We start from the raw sequence: 17,149 nt of genomic DNA, 5'->3' as shown, positions 1-17,149 counted from the left end.
CAGCCCTGCCAGATCTTTTCCTTCCTGTTCAGGATTAATCACAATAAGAACAGAAAAAAGGGCTATAATAATTTCAACTACCAAATCAGCAACAAGCACTGCAAATATCATCGAAGGAGTACAGTGTGTGTATGTTATCTCCTTTGAGCCAACAACAGACCTCTGATTCTAATGCTCTTTTTAGTCCAATTGACAGAGGAATTAAGTGATGCTAAGACATGGGAAGTTACTCAGGCCAGAGGACACACCTGATATGTGGCTGAGGTGGGATTGCTAGTCGGGCCTTCCTAGCTCCGAGTCCAAGGTCTAAGACATTTGGCCATCTGCCATCATTTCTGTTCCCATACTGCTTCATTTCCTCTCACCATGCCATCATCCTTGGCTTGCTTGGGTGTTCATTTTCCCCAAGAACCCAGGTATTGATATGTTGACAACAAAGTGATGGACATGGGTGTATTTTTCCTCTCCCTTTTGCATTTCCCTGATGCCATTTCATTTTCCTTCATTCTAAATGTACTCAAGGGTGGCAAAATAAGTGGACATTTCTTGGGGCAAAAGTTCTTGCAGGCTCAGATCAGATTCTGGGGCCTCTCCCAAATGTCATATTCTCCTTCTTTTGGCTTCTCAATGTCTTAAGTTTAACCTTCTTTCTCTGTCGATTGGTTCTAGGATTATTCCCAGAAGGAGCTGAGCAATCTTCCCCTGGTGGACAAATTTCATTTTGACAAGGTCACTGTTTCTTTTCGAAGGTGAGTTTCCAGATTTGCATTTGTTCAGAAATTTGAATAGCTTAGGTCTGGGGGCCTAAGTCAGGGAAAGCCAGGGAGTTTCCTCCTGACAGACTTTTGAAATAGTTCCCCTACACTCCTGACACATCTTTCCTTGGAAATGCTCACAAACGTCTATAATAAGAAAAAGAAACACTCCTTTGTATGTAACAAGTTCTACAATTGCTGTGCATTTTGAGCATCAGAGCAAACTGTGAGATTGGGGATTTTCTTGCTCTGATTTTGCAGGTCAGAGAGCTGAGGAGGAGTGGGGTCACATGACCTGGCGCTCTTGACATGACTGCTGAGTGGATGGGGTGAGATGTGAAGTCCAGGCTTCCTGGCCATGCAGGTCAGGATGTGACTTCAATGATTTGGGTCCCTGCTGATCAGCCATTAATTTCTTCCCTCCTCCCCACCATCACCACCACATAGGCATTCATTCTTGCCATCCTGACTTCCCTAAAAATTCAGTGTCCACATAGCTAGAATTACAGAATTTTTCAGGGGCCCTTTACTTGACAGACAGATGGGTGAGGAGAGGGAGGCTCTCTGGCTTTGCCAAGGCCTTATTCAGTGTCTATGATTGATACCTGCATTAGACCCTCTGCTTGGGAGACCCCAGATGGAGGCCAGTAGACAGAGCCATTTCTCCATGTTGGTCACATTTTCTTCTTCTTTGTAGCTTCTGTTCCCCTGGCTCCATCCAAAGGAATCTGCAGGAACATAAATTGTGATTAGTTGGGATAGCAGACAGTTGGAAGATGCACAGGGCCACCCACACAGTCAGTCTTTCCAACTCTTTTCCTCTTAGTCCCAGTCAGTCTTGCCATATCTTTTCCTCTAACCCCCAATGGCATCACATCCTTCTACAATTCTTATTCTTAGGATTTTTATATCCTGGAAGATTTGAGGAGTTATCCTCTTCTTTACAAATGTCTTCATGTAACCATCCCTCTTCCTTTTGAAAGGTAAGTCTCTTCAATTCCTTTTTCTTTTGGGAGAAATGGATGAAGGTAGCCATTGGAGGTGTTTGGCTTTGATTAAATGCTGTGCCATAATGTAATGGACAGATCCCATTCTTGTGTTTCTGGCATGCCAGGACTTCTCCTTTCTGTTCAGGATTAATCATAAGAACAACAGCAACAAAAACCACAATTATATCTTCAGCTACAAAAACAGAAACAGCTACAACAAATATCATTTATGGAATACAGTGTATGTATGTTTTCCCCTCTGACTCAGTAGCAGACTTCTGATTTTGATGCTCTTTGTAGTCCAGTTGGCAGAAGAATTAAGTGATGCTAAGACATGAAATAGGATTTTGCCAGGATGACACATCTCATAAATGGCTCAGGTGGGATTCCTGATTGTGCTTTCCTATTTCCATATCCAAGTCTCTAAGACATTCTGCTGTCCACCATCACTTTTCCTCCTGTGCTTCATTTCATTCTTGTTTTTCTTTATTATTTATTTAATTTAGACATTTTTTTAAAAAGTTTGAGTTCTGCATTCTCTCTTTCACACTTTTCCCTCATCCATTGTGATCACAAAAAAACACGACACCAATTATACATGTGAAATTTTGCAAAACATATTTCTATATTAGTCATGTTGCAAAAATAAAGCAAGAAAAATAAAGTCAAAATGTTATGATTTTATCTGCATTTAGGCTCCATCAGTTCTTTCTCTGGAGTTGGATAGCATTTTTCATCATGGGTCTTTTGGAATTTTCTTGGATCATTATATTTATCAGAATTGCTAAGTCATTCATAGTTGTTCATCATAGCATATTGCTGTTACTGTGTATAATATTCTCCTGGTTCTACTCATTTCACTTTGTATCAGTTCATAGAAGTCTTTCTAGGTTTTTCTGGGACCATCCTGCTCTTCATTTCTTTTTTGATAATATTTTATTTTTCCTAATTCCAAGTAAAAACAATTTTTAACATGCATCTTTTAAAGTTTTGAGTTCCTAGTTCCCTTTCTCATTCCATCCCCTACCTCCTTCTAGGAGGTAGGCAATTTGACATAGATTATAATGTCAGTCATGCAAAACATATTTCCATATTACTCATGTTGTGAAAGAAAACAGACAAAAACATTTAAAAAGGAAAAATAACATGCTTCGATCTGCATTCCAACTCCATCATTTCTTTCTTTGGAGATGGATAGCATTTTTCATCATGAATCCTTTGGAATTGTCTTATATAATTGTACTGCTGACATTCATTAAGTTATTCACAGTTGATCATCATATAATATTGCTGTTACTCTGTACACTGTTCTCCTGGTTTTGCTCACTTCACCTTGCTTCAGTTCATATAAGTCTTTCTGGTTTTTTCTGAAAACATCCTCTTTTAAATTTCTTATGGCACAGCAGGATTCCATTACAACACATACCACAACTTGTTCAGCCTTCCCCAGTTGATAGAAATCTCCTGAATTTCCAGTTCTTTGCCACTGCCAGAAGAACTGGTATGAATATTTTTGTACATATAGTTCCTTTTCTGTGTTTTTTAATTCTCTTTGGAATACAGATCTAGTAGTGGTATTCCTGTGTCAAAGGGTAGGCACAGTTTTATAGCCCTTTGGACATAGTTCAGAATTGCTCTCCAGATTGTTTGGATTAGTTCACAACAATGATCTCCTGGTTTTGCTCACTTCACTTTGCATCAGTTCATGTAAATCTTTCAAGATTTTTATAAAAGCACCCTATTTTAGATTTCTTATAGCACAGTAGTATTCCATTACAATCATATATCTCAACTTGTTCAACCTTCCCTCATTGATAGAAATTCCCTCAATTTCCAATTCTTTACCATCACAAAAAGGGCTGCTATAAATATTTTTTTGTACAAAGAGTTCCTTCCTCACCCTCCCCCCCTTTTTTAATTTCTTTGGGATACAGACCTGGTAGTAGTATTCCTGTGTCAAAGGGTATGTACAGTTTTATAGCCCTTCTGGAATAGTTCCAAGTTGTTCTCCAGAATGGCTGGATCAGTTCACAATTCCACCAACAGTGTTTTAATGTCCCTATTTTCCCATGTCCCTTCCAACATTTGTCATTTTCCTTTTCTGTCACATTAGCCAGTCTGATAGGTATGAGATAGTAACTCACAGTTGTTTTAATTTGCATTTCTCTAATCAATAGTGATTTAGAACATATTTTTAATATGTCTATAATCCTACTTGTCAGTCACGGTTGGAGAGGCTCTGTTAAGGGAGACTTTGTTGGGGGAGGCATCAGCCAGCCTTCAGCTTTTGTATTTCCTGCTATCCCTGGAGTGTTAGGTCACCTACTACCTGTTATCTAGCACCTACCATCAGTTAGAGTAAGGCAGAGATGCAATGTCCCATCCCCTTTTGCTGATATGGACATATTCGAATTAACTTTGTCTCATAGGAAAGTTATCAATAAAAGCTGGCTCCATCTCTAGTGATCAGCTTTTCAATGTATTGTTACCTTGATGTGCTTTTAATAAACTTTTAATTGTCTTTTTCCTGAATTTTCCCTCCTTAATCAGGGCAAAAGCCCAAAGAGTTTTCCTTTTAAGAAATGGAGAACCACCTAGAATTTTTTGAGGGTTTTCACTCATGGTTATCACTGTGGGTGGGGCAACCCCACCCCTGGAACCAGCAATCTGCCTGATAGCTGGCCCACTCCAGCAATTAAGCTTTGAAGTAGCTGAGAATTTGGGTCCCCAAAACTCAGGATGGAAAATGGAGAAACAAGTTCCCAAATCAAATTCTGACATTTTTTTTTCATTTGTGCACCAAGAAGGGAAGACAGAAGGAAAGTCAAAAGGCTTACCTGGAAGAGGCAGGTAAGTAAATGGCCTTGTCTGCATTTGCATGGGAATACCAGTATTCATAAAGGGAGTGGGAGGAGTGAGCCTTTGGGAACTCCAGGGTAGGCTAGTTGTAATAGCTTAGAAAACATACAGCCTGATAGGTCCACAACTGAGCAATAAAGATGGTTAAGAGCTGGGGAAATTATGGGGGGAAAACATATTTTGACCAAATAAAGGATGGGCCCTTAAGTATTGAACTCAGTCAGATACACATTCTAAATGTGATTTGAAGATCTCTAGGCTAGGCAAATTGGGTTTTCAGTGCTGTAGAGAGAGGCTTTGAAAACAGCAATTGGTGGAGGTGACAAGGTACTAGGAATACCTTTTGGGAAGGCTAAAGTAGAACTTTCAAGGCTTTTAAACATAAACAAAAAGGGGGGAATCTCTCAATTTCTGACTGGTCAAAGTGAAAGAGATGAAGAAAAAATTCAGGAATATTACTTCTAGAGACAGCCTGGGATATGATTGGTAAGGGAAGTATTTAGTCAGAATATAAAAGAAGCAAGACAGGTGCAGTTGTAAAGGGCTTTAATCTCAGCTTGAAGGAAAGGAGGAGATCAAGTTTAACCAAGTTAGGACTAAGAGGAAATAGTTAGGAAGTTAAGAAAAGCTGTAGTCTCATTTGCACTAATAGTGTTGTCAACCTGTGAGTTTGGTTAAAGGAGGCAAACAGACTAGGTGAAATAAAAATTAGTATAGATTTATTTTCTTTAAGCTAACTTGTTTAAGCAAGCTTCTGATTAACTTGAACAAGAGAGAGAGAAAGTTTAGGTAACAATTCAGAGCTGCAGTTTATGATCTCCATATCAAAGAAAAGAAGTTCTCAGTTAAATAATTAATTGACAAGGTAGAGTCACTTAGAGATGTAAATGTCTCTAGCCCACAGCCCTGGCTGCAGACTTTCTGTCACCACAGACAATAAAGATTTTTGAAGCTGCTGAGGCAGGAAAAGGGGATTTTTTTTTAGAATAGAGCAAAAGCAGTTTGGATTATTGGGGTTCAAATAATCTGAAAGGTTTGACAGTGTCAATAAAGGGCTTGAAATTTGGAAAGAGAAGTGGGGAAGGGTCTTATCTCACTCAGAGAATGAGGATGTGAGAAACTTTATTTGCTTACTCAAGATGATATGGAAAATATAGAAATGTATATGCAGCATTGAATTACTTGGAGATAGCAAACCATTAGCAGGATATATTTTAGTCCTTATGTGAGTAATATTCATTGATTATTTCATTACTGTGTAATAGAGGTTATGTTTGCAATTTCTGTGTTTCAGAAAAGTTTCACGGATCCTAAAAGAAGGGAGAAAATACAAGACTGTCGCTTTAAATGTTTGGCAGTAGACCAAATGAAAGTAGCTGGCCCTATAATTTGAAGGGCTAGCAGTAAATGGCCCTTGGACAAATTGAGATTTATATTTTACCATTAGTGATTATAAATCCAGATTTGATTTGGCACTGAAACTAAATCATCTTGTGGTCTCATAGTGAAATGTGTTCCCCATCAGGATAATAGTGGTAAAATGTAAAAATGCATTTATTATTTGGCATTAAGGCAGAAGAAAAAAATGCTAGAAAATGCATGGATCAGGAAAACCTGAGTCAAAAAAATCCAATCTCAGCAACTAATCTAGCCTCAAAAATTTATTGACTATGTGACTTCACTTCTGTTTACCTCAGTTTCCCCATCTGTAAAAGGGGAAATGAAATAATAGCACCCACCTCCTAGGGTTTTTGTAAGGGTTATATGATTGTAAAGTGCTTAACACAATGCCTGGAATATGACAAGCACTATATAAATGTTAACTATTGTTAAAATTATTATTTCTTTAATCAGCTGCAACAGTTCCATGCTTCATACCTTTATACCAGGTTTTAGATATGATCAGTGTAAAATGCCAAAAGTGATCAAATAAAGGGATTTCTATGTAAAAGGAATCAGAGATGCATTCAGACAAACTGGCATTCAGATAAATGTACCTCCAAATTCTGTTATGTTTTAAGAATCCATAATAGTATTTATATTGTTATTATGATTTAAATTTACTTTTGTTGTGGATGCTGGGAAAATATTGTATGAGACATGCTGAAAATTTCTTTTGATCTAGTTACTTTGAAATTATGATGTCATTAGCAGTTATTGTAATAATGTAAAAATCTATCAAGTATACAGTTGAGTATATTTTGAAAGGGAAAATTGATAATTCCTTACTGCATGGGAAAAGGTGTAAAGAAAATACCTCGTAAAATCTTTTTATTTGTAAACTTCCGAGATTTTTTGAGATTGTCTGCTTGGGCGACCTCATAAAATCTTATCAGCCCCATGAAAGAACTTGCTCATGTTGTGAAATTCCTGAACGATGAACTGGTTTTCTGCGAAAATGTGATCCCCTCTTATAACTCTTCCAAAAATGAGGGAGAAATATTCAAGCCTGCTTATAATAAAGAGTGAGTTTCATCTAAAGTTATTTGCCTATTACTTGTGAAGATTATGGAATTATGCCTGGAATAGTATATACTGAAGTTGCAACTTTACCCAACTTAATCTCAACAAATTCCAATCTTAAAGATTTATTTTTGCTTTAAGGGGCGAATATAGAATACGTTAAGAGCTAGTTAACTGTTAGTCTGGAGGTTGACAGCAATTGACCAGTGTTTTTCTGGGTTTTTGAGTAAACTCTCTTATATTCACTCTCTCTGTGAAATTCCAGAATGTAATTATTTTCTTCATTTGTAAGGATTAATTTTTACACCTGGATGAGTTTAAACTCAAGGAGGAGAAGAAAAAGAAGGAAAGAGTGTTTAATAAATTTTTAAAGGCCTGGTAAACTTTTTACTATTGCAACACCATGAGAACAATAGTAACAGCTGTATCTAGCCCTAAGCTTTGATTAACGAAATTTGCGATTTGAGGTAAAATCTCATGGGATTGTAATCTGATGTTATCCTAAATTTGGATTTCTGGTATGATTATATATATTGTCATGAGGCTAATAGTTCACCATTCAAGGGGGATGCCATGCACTGCCCAAAGGGAGTACAGTCTGGGAACTGCTATTAATGGATATCTCGGCCTGAAAAAAAGTTGAGGGAATGACCTTGGCATGGTCAAAGGGAGGATTCTATTGACTCAGTTTCCCCATGGTGCTATTCTTTTTTGAATAGGTTTGTTTCCTACCTGGACAATCCTGAGCTTGACTGGTTGTGATACTCTTTGTATGAGGTGGAACTTTGTTGCACGTTAGAAATACTAAGAATTTTACCTGGCCATGTGTGAATTTAGAAAAAAAAATTTTTATTTCATGTCATTATTTGATGGGGTGACTTGGCTGGCACAAGAACACTTAGCTAGGTACAAAGCTCTCTTTATAATACATCCAGATTCGAATTTCGTGCCTCGAACCCCATTGGTCAGCATTTCAGGGTTCACTAAACCCCACCCCTTGATCATATCCCTTCACCTCCACACCTCAATCCCCTTTTCTCTTCTCATCCACATAGACCCCTTTCTTTATATTTTTAGCTTCCTTTCCATTTTTCTGCATCAGATAGCATGAGAAAGGATCCCTCTCAATTGCTAAAGGGAATTGACAAAAACCATGAGTTTGAAGATTCAAACCCAGGATATCAATGATAAAAGAACCCATCTTCTAATACTGAGTCTAGTTTGAGTCTTATCCTTTTGTGATTGACACCTGGCCTGGCAGTTCTTTTGAGATACTGGGACAGGCCTTCTTGGAACAAAGAGAGGAGTCTGCCTCATAGATATGCTGATTTTCAAGGGGCCAAACTCCTCAACTGCTTCAAAAGCAATTTCATTTCCTATAATTAACTATAATTAGTATGGCTTCAAATCTTATTTTCATATAATCTCTGTGGAAACAAAATTCAATCATACCTTACATTGCATGATTCACTTTTCTTAAAATTTAACTACAACTTAGCTGAAATCAAACACAGCTAAGGATGCGTTATTCTGATATGCATTTCTGGAGTCATTCTGTGCCCTTAGACTTAGGCCTAGAGGACTAGTTTTGATGCTGTTCTACCTAGTCTCTCCTTCTTCCTCTTATAGCAAATTTCTTGTCAGAGAATTTGAACAGTGGAAGTTTGTCATTGCAATGCTAAATAAGTATGTTTTAAGCAAATTCATTTGTTTAACCTCTTGATAAGCATCTACTTACAATGAGTGCTGATAGCTATGAATTCATGTATAGGATAAGATCCTTAAAATGTCTCCTCCTGCTTGAGGGGAATTACCAGGCATGGAAAATTTGAGAAAGCAAGAAGATCAGACGATTATATATACAGACCTTGAATGTGTTATAATAATAAATTCTAAAAATTGGGTTCAGGACCTTATATATAAAATTGCATTGATAATTGTAAAGAAAAAGAAACACCAAGTGGTATGTAATAACTGGGAGTTTCTGGAGTTTCTGGGTTCCTAATTTGATGTTCTCATAGCTCCATTGTTAATAAGACCAGAATCATAAGACTTGAGCAGTTTTTTTTTACCACATGAATTGGTTATTGGAAAAATCACATTTAAGAGGTTATACTAAATTATATTGAGCCTGGTTACAGACAGATTTGAGTAGGATTACCTAGGAATCTCTTCAAGTGCCTTGGAATCAGAGATGCAAACCCACTGGAAAGAGGCCACTTCAGAGTTGCCCTCGGAATGAGGCCTATTCCTGAAAGACCAAGGGAAGACATTATCTGGGACTCAAGATAAAATGTGTTGATTAAGTGAACATTGGGAGTGGGTTACAAGGAAAATTGATGTTATTTCACATTAATCACTATTGTATTACTTTGGTCTTTTGATTCATGGTATTTATATTTACTGAATTTTCTTGGTGACTTTGTTGATATATAAATCTCTCCTCTAAAATTAGCACAGGGCGAGCTCTCTAAATGACTTGATGTGTAACCTGCTTTACTTTATATATAGAACTTATTTAAGAAGGTTTATGTCCTTGGGGGATACATGAGATTATGATTCCATACCTAAGATTATTTGACTTTATGACATTGATGGAAACATGGGATTATGATTTGTGATACTCATGGCTACAGTACACTTGTTTCCTTTTATAAGTTTAAGTCCCCTGGCTTATAGCCACAGATGCTTGCTCAAAATGATGCGGCATGAGCAGCAGAGAGCAAGATGATGCAGTTGAGGATAAAAGAGTGAGGTGAAACCAGTTGTGCTGCTGTTCCATATATATGTTTAGCACCAAATGGGGGGATTATAGAAAGTCCTGCTTGTCAATCACTTTTGGGGGAGGCATCAGCCCGTCTGCAGCTTTTGTATTATCACCTGCTATCCCTCACATATCTAGTCACCTACTACCTGTTAGCCTGCATGTCCTGGCAGTTGGGGAGGAGCTGAGGTGCAATGTCCCATCCCCTTTTGCTAATGCAGACCTATCTGAAATGTCTTTATCTTGTTATTAAAGTTATCAATAAAAGCTGGCTCCATCTTAAATTCTTGGCTGATGTCTTAGTGATCAGCTAGTCAACATGTTATTCCCTATATGTGTTATACCGACAGCGAGCAAGACACACCACAAGAGTTTAAATTTTGAATGGAGAAGTTTATTAGCCGGCGACCGTTTGGGGAAATAGAGTCTCCCAAATCAAAACGGCCCCGTTTGAAGAGAAAGGGTAGTTTATATAGAGAATACAGGTTCAGTGGTTAATTATCTCTTGAAGTTTACATATGTTACTTTGCAGACTCAGCAAGCCTGTGTTATTTCACTTTTTATGACCATGATACCTTAGAGGAACCTCCTGAATAGATTGTAAATACAACATATCAGATAGTTGACAAAGTGTCAATTGGAATTACAACCCAGGATCTCTGTCTCCAACTTTTGCCATAACTCTTGAAGCTAGGAAGGCTCAAGATAAGGCAAAAGTCATATAATTCAAGATAATGTCTAGGGCCAAGGCTTCCATCCTGGTAATTAGCTTATGTTCCTTGGAAGAGTCTTAGGGGCCCAGGACACTCACCAAATGGCAGGAACTCAGTCTGTTTTTTTATGCAGACTGGGGTTTGTAGTTAGAGGCTGGGGGCAGGGTTTTTTAAGCAATAGCTGGCTACTCAGGTACCACATATGCACTTTTAATAAACTCCTTTTAATGCTCTTTTTCCTGAGTTTTACCTCATTAATTAGGGTGAAATCCCAAACAAAGAATTTCCTTTGAATAAGACATTGTCTTCTCTGTCACCTGAAGGAATTGGTGTTGTTCTGAGAGTGAGGTAACTTGGGGAAGGAGAATCCCCAGGGAAAGCTCTACAAGGAATTGTCAGAAACTGCCGAGAAGGGAAAGCCCGAATTGGATACCTGAAAAATTTTCATTTCATGAGGAATATGGAGAATAGAGAGAGACTATTATAGTGTTCATGAACCAGGAAGTGGAGGATTAGAATAGAGAGAGAGAATGAATAAGAGAGTAAGAGAAATCCTCCTGAAAAGAGGTGCAAAATATGAATTTAAAAAACTAATGAGCAGGAATAGTTTAAGGGGAACAAAGGAAAGGTAAATCGACTTGACTAAGAGGGAAAAAGAAAGGAAGGATTAAACAGTTAAAAGCAGGAAAGAAAATTGAATTTATAATTTAAAAAAAGGTAAAGGGGTAACAAATGGGAGATGGGGTGAAGAGAAGATTGCCAGTGGGAACAGAGCCACTTTAAAAAAGATTAAGCTAAAGTAACTGAAGAGACATAGGACTATGTTTACAGCAGAAGAGAGGAAAAAAAAATTTTAAATCTGTCAGAGGCAAATGGAAAAAAATAAACCTAACTTTTAAAGTTTTAAATGTGAATGGATTAAACAATTCAGTTTTTAAAAGGACGTATTTGATAAGAAAACAAGACTACAATCTATGCTTACAAGAAACACATCGGAAAAACAAAGACATGCACAAAATAAAATTGATGGGATGGGGAAAAGTTTACTATGCATCAAGTGAATCCTAAAAAGCAGATATTGCAATCATGGTATCTGACAAAGCTAAAAACAGATTCAAAATTTTAAAAGGATAAATAAGAACACTCTATTATGCTGAAAGGAACCATAGACAAAATATCAGTAATAAGCTTATATGCTTCAAATACCTTAGCATACAAATTCACAAAGCAAATATTAACTGAACTACAAGATCACATAGGTGGTAACACGACAGGGACAGGAGACTTCAATATCCTCAGACAGAAAGTAAACAAAATGGAAAAATAGAACTGAATCAAATGCTGGAGAATTTAAAACTAAAGAACTTAAGTATTTTCTAAATGGGACAACAAAGATTATGCATATATCTCAGCACCTCATAGTCCTTTTAGAAAAACTGACCATGAATTTGGGCACAGAAATATTGGAAAGAAATGTAACAAGGCAGAAATACTAAATGGTGACCTTTATAGAATTTGTGTAATGTAATAAAAACAGACATTGGGTCAGGGACCACAAACAAAAGACAGAAAACTAAATGGAGACAACAGTGAAATCCCAAATAATGAATGGGTCAGAGAACAAATAGAAATAATTAACCAGGAAAGAAAACATTTTGAGTTACCATCTGCTTGAGCCTCCCATCTCCATGCCAATACTGTAAGGACAGGTAACCTATGAAGAAAAGTTGTACTTTAATGATGGGCTTTCTTCTCAAGTTCATAACTGAGGAATAAATTAGTTATTGCAAATAGTAATTGTTTCAATTATTTACTGACATCCCTTTGAATAATTCTCTTTGTGTGTGTGTCTTTCTGTCTATGGGTCACTTTTTCTTTATCTCTGTGAAAGCAAAGCAGAAGTATAAAAAACCATCAATGATTTCAAGGAGCTTAAAATCTAATAGTGGAGACAGAATGTAATTAAATAGGTATATACATGATATATGGGAAACAGAAGGAAGGAAAAGGCTCAGTTAGGTGGAATGAGCAAGGATCTGTAGGTGAGATTTGATCTGAGGCTTGAAGAAAGCCAAGGAAGTAAAGATGTGTAAATGATAAGGCCATTCCAGCTGTTTTGGTACTATATGTGCTATTTGCCATAATATTAAAAACAGGCATCCTTCCAATCTTTCAATGATACAAACATGTATCATAAAAACATAAATCCCAAAATGAGAGGGAGACAGTCTCGAGAAAGAAAATAATAGAACGATATTCCTGATAAACATGGACACAAAACTTTAAAATATTAGTACATTACAACAACATATTTTAAATGATTATCATGATATATTAGGAAGGCAGAATTTATGATTTCAAAGAGAATCTCATATGTGCCTAAAAGGTCCGGAACCGCAGGATATAAGGAATTCTCTAGGCAGAAGGCAGGAGAACTAAAGCATGTATTTACACTCCACAGTAACAATCCCACAAACCAGCGTCCCCATTTTGATATTTTCATCAAAAGCTTCCAGGCCCAATAAGTCCGCCTCACAAGAGTAACTAGGAGGCCACAGAGAAGCGAGATGGTATAAGGCAAAATCGTATACATGCTTCCCCTCTACGGTAGGAAGATTACCCACTAGCCTCTAGTCAGCTCTGCTACCGGCAGCTCAGCTTCGGCTGTAGGCGTCTCTGGCTCCAACCGGAAAAGGAAAGGAGGATCTTCAAGCTGTCCTCTCCCCTCTTATAGAGTTTCTGACATCATCAAGCGCCGCCTGAACGACCAGGGCCGATTCGTTCTTGACTTGGCCCCTCCCCCAGCGTAGACCACGTTAACACACCTCCCCTCAGCCAGCGCCACGACTCATCACACAGGAAGCTCTGGTCCTGCCCCGGAAGAGCAAGCCCCAGCATCAAGGGAAGCTCAATGAGGCAAGCTGAGCCATTCAAAGAAAACAAAGTCCATTCTGGCTACACTCCACCCCTCACAATGTTCTAGGATGCACAATCCAATCACAATTCAAATTAAATTATATATCCTAGAACATTGTGATCCAATTATGCAGGAAACTAAAACATATCATTCACAATAAAGCAAAACATATCATTCAGTGACATTCCCAAATATTGGTTTACGATTCAAATGTGATCCACCCCTAGATCCCAGCCAGATAATCTGTTCAATCAATCATCCCAAAATAATTATTAATAATTCAAATGTCCACCCCTAGATCTTTGTATCCATTACATAGGATCAATAATATCATAACAATAAAACAATATAGCAAGGATAACACAAAATAAGTACACAGAACACTATCATCATTCCCCCCCTCAAACAATTGGGGCTCAAAATCTTGGGGTAATGGGTGAAGGTCTCATTTTCCATAGCTTCTTCTTGCTGAAATTGGATGTAGAGGTGTCCCTGCCCCAAAGAGTCCCATTCCAGAGTTCAGTTCTTTAGCGAGCTGGCAGGAATTCCAAGAATGCTACGTACTTAGGCAGTCACCGGAAACTGCAGGGTGCTTAAACCTGCAGGAGACAGAACTAGCGACAAGGTTAACTAAAACAGAAAACAAAAAGAGTAGGCAAGTATGGGCTATTATCCTTTAAATAAAATCGTCTCCAGTTTAGTTGAAATTTCAGTTATGCAAAGATCCAATATCAGAGCCAAACTCAGATGGGAAATGTTTCTTTTTAAACGGAACACAATGAGGAAACTAAGCCAAGAAGATCCCACCCTAGATGGAGACCAGGATTGTCCTCCCAGCCTTTCCCCAGATGTACAAGGGAAACCAGGAGGATCCCATCCTAGATAGACTAGGATTGTCCTCCTAGCCTTTCCCCAGATGTACAAGGGAAAGCAGGAGGATCCCATCCTAGATAGACTAGGATTGTCCTCCCAGACTTTCCCCAGATGTACAAGCTTTTATCCGTTAATCACACAAAGTCACCTTCCCTCTGAGTGGCTTGTGTCAATTACCAGCATCAGCCATACCTGTGGGGTCCGTGAATCTAATATTATAGCCCTATTCACGGTAAAATATATGGTTCAGGGGTACGATTTGGTAATTATCTTCCCCTGAAGAGACAACTGTTACAGTGTTGTTCTTCCCATGGGCTATGACTTCTGCAGCCTTTGGAATATCATCTGGCTTCCGTTTTACCCATACCTTAGCTCCCAACTTTATTCTATCAATGGAGCAAGCCCCTTTTGCCCCTCTAGTAGTTATTCTGGGAGGAGGGTCAGTTTTCACAAAGGGTATTTTTTCACAGGGGATAATAATCACTTGAACTATCCTATCATTCCTGCCAAATTGTACAGGTTTTTCACCCAAATTCTGGAGTGTCACAACAATTTCTTTTTGATAATTCGAGTCTATCACTCCAGCCAATACATGTACTCCTTGAGCTGCTAATCCTGGTTTAGGTAATATCCGTCCAAAATGATTCTTGGGGATTCTCATACATACTCCAGTAGGGGTTTTTCTTATCTCTTTCCTATTCAACCTAAAATTCTCTATACAATGTAAATCATATCCTGCCGAACCAGGTGTTCCTGGACATGGTAGGGGGACATCTTCCCTCACAGTCCAAAATTCAATATTTTTGATCTCACGTGTTTGCTGTTCTCTAATCTGCAAATTTGGGGTCATCATTCTGGCTAGAGGTGTACTCCCCCCTAAGGGCCTATTATTCAAATTACGTAAGGCAATAGACAAATTATCCTTCCAATGTAGATATGAATTATTAGAGCTTAATTTTCTCAGCTGTTCTTTCAACAATCCATTCATTCTTTCAAACAGCCCAGATGCTTGTGGGTAATATGGAATATGATATATCCATTCTATATTATTCAACACACAATATCTTTTCACTTCTTTGCTCTTGAAATGTGACCCATTGTCACTTTGAATCTGCATTGGGGTTCCATAGTATAAACTTACAATATCTAGGGTTTTACAGGTGTTTTTCTGAGTTGCATCCTTATAAGGACAAGCCACTAGGACACCTGAATAGGTGTCAACACATGTACATACATATTTACATCCTTTATCCTGGGGTAGTGGGCCAATATAATCTATCTGCCAAATTTGGGCTGGAACTTTTCCCCTTGCTATTTCTCCAGTTACTATCCTAGGAAGAGTTCGTTCTTTTTCTAATTGGCATATACAACACCCCTCTGTTATTTGTTTTAACAACGCATGAGAGATACTGATACCTCGATCCTGTGCCCATCGGTGGGTGGCCTGGACCCCTAAATGGCCGGAGGTCTGGTGGACCCATCTCGCTAAGGCTAAGTCATCAGTTGGAGTTGGAGTAGGGACAATACATTCAGTGGCAATCTTTGCTAGTCGATCCGCGTGTGCATTGTACTCACGCTCTGGTGTGGTCAGGGTCGCGTGAGCATCAACATGAAAAACTGACAAATCCGTAACCAAAGACATGTCCCGTATATTTTCCCATAACTCTTTACTTGTTTGCCATGAATCTCCCAATTCTGATTCCTCCATATAGGCATCCAAGTAGCTAATCCATTAGCTACCGCCCATGAATCAGTAAATATATGACACTGTCCTCCCTTCTCCATTCTGATGGCCTGATGTACTGCCATCAGTTCAGCATATTGGCTACTTCCCCCTATCCCAGAACTTTCCAGAGTTCGCCTAGTACAGGGGTTATAGGCTACTGCTTTCCAATGTCTCTTCTGTCCTAAATATTTTGCTGTCCCATCAGTAAACCAAGCATGTTTCTTTTGTTCTACACTTAGTCCATCATACCCATTATTCCATTTCACTAAGGATGGCACCATCTGTTGCTTAGATTCAATGGGTTTTTCATTTCTTTCAGTGCCAATGTTCACCACCGATTCATGTAAAGCAGAAACTCCACTTTTGCCTGCTCTGGACCTATTCTGAATATACCACTTCCATTTGATTATGCTCACCTCTTGTGCATGTCCAATTCTGTGAGAAGCTGGGGTACTCATTACCCAAGTCATAATTGGAATTCCAGGCCTTAATATCACTTCATGACCCAGGGTTAGTTGCTCAGTTTCTACTAAAGCCCAATATGCAGCTAACAGCTGCTTCTCAAAAGGTGTATACTGCACTCCAGATGAGGGCAGTTTCCTTGACCAAAAGCCTAAAGGTACACTTCGGCTCTGTTGTTTTTGCCACAGACTCCAATTTGCATAGTCATCTTGTACAGTCACTTGTAACTCCACTGGCCCATTTTGCATAGGCCATAAGTCCAGAGCTAATTGTATAGCAGCCTTTGCTTCCTCAAAAGCTCTACTTTGTTCAAGGCCCCAATCGAATTCATATTTCTTTCTGGTGACTTTATACAAGGGTTTTAAAATCTGTCCCAAATGTGGGATGTGGTGTCTCCAATAACCAAATAGCCCTATGAACTTTTGGGCCTCTTTCTTATTAGTAGGGGTGGGAAAATCCTGAATTTTTTGTCGAGCTTGTGGGAGAATTTCTCGCAGTCCTCTATTCCACTGTATCCCCAAGAATTTTACAGTTTGAGCTGGCCCCTGAACCTTTGCGGGGTTGATTTCCCATCCTTTGCTTTTCATATGGTCAGTTAATAATGCTAAACTCTCCTCCACTTCTTTTA

At 38.5% G+C, this 17,149-nt stretch overlaps 1 protein-coding gene across 15 annotated transcripts in view; it reads left to right on the top strand.

Annotated features, from left to right (window-relative positions):
• LOC118832959 (E3 ubiquitin-protein ligase DTX3L-like) overlaps positions 1–10,114 on the top strand; it is a 45,041-nt gene extending 34,927 nt beyond the window's left edge. For 9 of the 15 annotated variants that reach the window (XR_005009238.1, XR_005009239.1, XR_005009250.1 and 6 more), the window contains 5 exons: positions 670–749; positions 1,017–1,119; positions 1,656–1,738; positions 4,549–4,594; positions 5,898–10,114. The gene's annotated coding sequence lies outside the window, so the exon portion shown is untranslated. Of the gene's footprint in view, positions 1–669; positions 750–1,016; positions 1,120–1,655; positions 1,739–2,044; positions 2,125–3,151; positions 3,246–4,548; positions 4,595–5,897 lie in introns of those variants that run through there. The other 6 variants (XR_005009240.1, XR_005009241.1, XR_005009242.1 and 3 more) reach the window with 6 other exon arrangements.
• The last annotated feature ends 7,035 nt before the right edge of the window (positions 10,115–17,149 follow it).

Source organism: Trichosurus vulpecula, chromosome X (genome assembly GCF_011100635.1).
Source record: "Trichosurus vulpecula isolate mTriVul1 chromosome X, mTriVul1.pri, whole genome shotgun sequence".
NCBI classification, from domain to species: domain Eukaryota; kingdom Metazoa; phylum Chordata; class Mammalia; order Diprotodontia; family Phalangeridae; genus Trichosurus; species Trichosurus vulpecula.
This window is presented reverse-complemented; position numbering and strand designations above follow the sequence as displayed.